At 41.1% G+C, this 4,635-nt stretch overlaps 1 pseudogene; it reads left to right on the top strand.

Annotated features, from left to right (window-relative positions):
* Positions 1-650: 650 nt before the first annotated feature.
* LOC119620328 (large ribosomal subunit protein eL30 pseudogene) lies at positions 651-991 on the top strand (annotated as a pseudogene).
* Positions 992-4,635: the final 3,644 nt, after the last annotated feature.

Below are 4,635 nucleotides of genomic sequence, written 5' to 3'. Positions count from 1 at the left end.
CACATAGTTCATCTTGTAACTTCACCTGAACCTGAAGCTTCATGATAGTCAGGCCCCACATTTAGCACCTTCGGGCTTCCACTCTGTCTACACTGCTTCCAGGGCTATAGCTCCATAAGCAGCTGCAACTGGCCTGACTCCTGATCTACTGGTTGTTGCCTAGCTCACCTGTATTCCACATCTTTAGAGCCTGTAATATTTTCTCTTTCACGGCTGATGACTCTGGTTCCCGTTTCACCGAGAAAATACAAGCACTAAGAGAAGTTTCTAACCATTCTTATCACCATATTTCTTAGTCTAGTTTTACTTCTGCTTTTTTTATGAATATACTCTCCATGTGCCTACGAAAGGCCAATCTCTCTTATCTTCTGGATACCATGCATTCAAACACACCATTCCAGCCATTGTTCCCTTCCTCTTCTGCTGTTTAAAATATTTTCTTCACTACTCATCCCTATCAACATACAAATATACTAAAATACCTCTCTTTAGAATGTTTCCCTTGAGGCTCTATGCTTTTGAGTTACCATCCAGTTTCTCTTATGTCTGTTTAATCATCCATCATATTCCTTCAGTGCTCCTTTCTCACTCCCCAGTCATTTTGACAGCTGTTCCTGACTGGGGGCTGTCCTGCACCTTAAGACAAGAAGATGGTGGCAGAACATAAGATTAAAAAGTCACCGAAGTCCAGCAACTCTAGGCTTCAACTCGTTATTAAAAGTGGAAAGTATGTGCTTGGGTACAAGAAAACTCTGAATATGATCGTGCAAGACAAAGCGAAATTGCTCTTCCTTGCCAACATTCCTCCTGCCCAGCTTTGAAGAATTCCCAAATAGAGTACTAGAGCATGTTGGCCAAAATTGGCATTCATCATTAAGAATGTTGAATTTGGTCAGTGTGCAGAAATACTACAGAGTATGTACACTGGCTATCACTGATCTAGGTGACTGATATCCTTAGAAGCATGCCGGAACAGACAGGTGAAAAGTAAACCATGCAAAATTTTTCTTTAATAAAACTTGCCAAAGTTTGTTTAAAAAAAGAGTAAATTTACCTGAGAGAGCCCCATACTGTCTTCTTTCATAGTCTGTTGAGCCCATTCCATCTCCCAACCTGTCACCAAAGTTTCTGATAGCTACTATATTGCTAAATATAATATCCATTTTACTCCACATCAGCAGCTTTTGACAGAAGTACTCATACCCTCCTCGACATATTCTCCTCACTTGGTTTCTGACTCCCACATCTCCCTCAGCTCTCCCTTCACTTTACTGACTGGTTGTTCTCAGTCTTCTTTGCTTATTCCACTACATCCTCTCCACCTGCAACCCAGAGCTTAGTTCTCAAGCATCTTCTCATCTCTAAGCACACGAACTCCCTGAGGGACCTCATTCTATTTCATGCTTTTAAATACAATCTATAAAATGGCAACCCTCAAATATATATTTGCAGCCCAGACTTCCCTTTGACATGTATATATTCATCTGTGTCTTCCACATCTCCACCTGGTTGTCTCAATATTACCAGATCCAAAACCAAACTTCCAATTTACCCCCACCAACCCTGCATCTCTCATGTTTTTCTCCAGCTCAGCAAATGTCAACTTCATGGTTCCATTTTTTCTTTGAGTCATCTTCAACTCTCTCTTTTTCTCATACATTGTGTCCAATCCACCAACAAAACCTATAGGCTATAGGTTTTTAAAATAGCCATCTTACTACCTTTACTGTTCTTAAAGTAACCATGCTCTTTAAATAACCATCTTACTACCTTTACTGCTACCACCTCAGTCCTGACTATCACTGTTACAGGAAAAATTGGGGATGCTAATGTCCATTCCAAATTGGGAAGGAGCTGAGAGACCAAAGAATGACTCAGACGAGTCCAGTTTGACAAGAAGATGAATGTATTAAGACTTACATACAGCACACTCCTGGCTGGTGGCAGGACAGCTCTAGGGGTCCACGCAACCTCCCATCACTAAGCTGCTTTTAACTCATTTTCTTGCTCCTTGCCTATTGTGGGTGAGCTTTGATAAGATTCTTTTTCTTGGTTGGTTCTCATATACTCTCTGGGATGTTTGGGTTCTCAGGGACACCTGCTCCTTGGCTAGGCACCATGGTCTTGGCTCACTGCCCAGCCTTCAGGGTTCAGGCAGGGGAACATATGCCCTTCTCTAGTCTGGTGGGGGACCTATCATGCTATAATAATCATTTGTGAGATTATTGAAATAGCTTTCTCACTAAAACCCTGGTTTTTACCCTTGCTGTCTCAAATCTATTCTCCACAGAGATAAGTCACAACAATCCTTTTAAAGTCTAAGTCAGATCACTGCCATTCTATGCTGAGAGCCCTCAATTGCTTCCTGTCTCATTCAGAATAAAAGGCAAAATCCTCAGTGTCCTCTAGGTCTGGTTTCCTGAGGCTTCTTTGACCTCACCTTCTCCACTCTCCCCTTTGTTCTCTGCAGACTTGCAATGATTTTCTTGCTATTCTATGAAAAGACCACCTTAGTACCTTGGATGTTGCAGTTTCTTCTGCATAAAATGTTCTTGTCCAAATATTGTCACACACTTCCTTCCTATCTCTGATCTACTTTGTTTCATCAGACAGGTTTTTCTTAAACTCATATAACAGAGTAACACTCCATCTTTGACTCTTCTTATCTCCTTGTTATATTTACCTCCATAGCACTTACTACCACCTGACATATGCCAGTCTCCCACACTAGAAGGATGGGTCAAGGTAGAAACATTATTTGGTGCATTGGTTTAACTCCAATACTAAAACAGTGCCCAGTAAACAATAGCTGTTCAATAAATGTTTGTTGAATGCTGTTGTCACCCTTTACAGCTAAAAGGACAATTCTGTGCTTGCTAAATGCAGCCAATTCTTTCTTCAGACATTGTAATCAAAACAACAAAGATTTGGTGGAATTCCGTGTAGCTCATTATTTCCAATATGTATGTCTTGGCAAATGTGCTCCCTTGGTTTTATAATCCCTTTGCTTCCCACCTTGGTCCTCCCTTCTTATGTTTGTCAGCATGGATTTAGAAACAGCACTGTCCATTTCATTAATGACCTCCTAGAAATTTTAGAGTAAATTGCTGCAAATAATTGCCACCAGCACCTACGATGCAGAGAACTAAGGTAACAAACACTATAGCCTTAAATCCAAAGGAGGCCTTCAACTCTGCTCCGATTAGAAGATTTTTACGTAGTAGATTCTGCTTACTATTTGAAGTATCAAGTGAAACTTTGTTCCCAGATTCAAGTCACCTTGAAAAGCTTAAATCCCTAGTACAGAAGCCGCACAGTAGAGCTTATTTCTCCTATAATTAGATGAATAGCCTTCATTGGAGGTTAGCTAGACATATCAGTACAACTGGCTGCTAACAAGTGCAACTGTGGGTGCTGGCACCATGGGGGCTGGCTGGATACATTTTGGAGCAGGTATCAGCAATCTTTTCCTGCAAAGGGCCGGCCAGATAGTATATATTTTAGGCTTATTGGCCACATACTGCCGCTGTCACATACTCTTTTTCTTTTAACAATTCTTTAAAAAAATGTAAACACCATTCTTAGCTCCAGGGATGTACAAAAACAGGCCACGTACTGGATTTGGCCCATTGGCTACGATTTGCTAACCTCTGATTTAGAGCTTAGCATTTTTTTGTAACAGGTAAAATGGGTTAAATGTAAGATTCCCAGGACCCAGGAGAAGAAAGACCTATAGAGATGGGGTGTTTAATAAGGGAGGAAAACTTCAGGAGGCCGAAGCAGGCAGATCACTTGAGGCCAGGAATTTGATACCAGCCCGCCCAACATGGCAAAATCCCATCTCCACCAAAAATACAAAAATTACCCAGGCATTGTAGTGCATGTCTGTAATTCCAGCTACTCGGGAGGCTGAGGCAGGAGAATCACTGGAACCAGGGAGGCGGAGGTTACAGTGAGCCGAGATCGTGCCACCGCACTCCAGCCTGGGTGTCAGAATAAGACTCTGACTCAAAAAAAAAAAAAAAAAAAAATTTTAGCCACTGAAAAATGTCCTAGCCAAAGAGTAATCAGGATCAGACAGAACAAGTGGAAATTCTACATGTCGGCCACAGTAAGCTACATGGAATGTTATTTCAAGTGGCCTTACCAGAGGCAGTAGATGAATGTCAAGGCAGGTGAAATATAAATCTGGTGTAAAATAGATCGTATGTTAGAAAAAGGCAGAAGGCCTGAGGACTGGTCTTAAAGGCCTGAATTTTATTTCTATCCTTGTGAAAAGCATGGCATACATAGAGTTTCTTGCTGGGAAGAACCCAGATGAAGTAGTTGACCAAATATGTAGCTACCATTTATTTGGTGTTCATATTTTATGGAAGACCTAGCATGTGCCCGCTTCTCTTCTAGGTATTGTAGGTATGGTAGGAGACAGATCAGACAAGGTCCCTGGAATCATGTAGCACGCATTCAAGTCAGGAAATGGAGACAGTGAAAAAAACAAAAGTAAACAAGATCATTTCCAATATGGTAAGTTCTTAGCAATCAGAATAGAGGTGGTAAATTAGGATAATGAACCAAACTGAAAGTAACAACCAAAGCTTTAATCACTTGCTGCCAGCAATGAAAACAAGAGGCAAA

Source organism: Chlorocebus sabaeus, chromosome 7 (assembly GCF_047675955.1).
Source record: "Chlorocebus sabaeus isolate Y175 chromosome 7, mChlSab1.0.hap1, whole genome shotgun sequence".
Lineage (NCBI taxonomy): Eukaryota > Metazoa > Chordata > Mammalia > Primates > Cercopithecidae > Chlorocebus > Chlorocebus sabaeus.
Note: the sequence above shows the minus strand (reverse complement) of the source record. Positions and strands in the feature narration are given on the sequence as shown.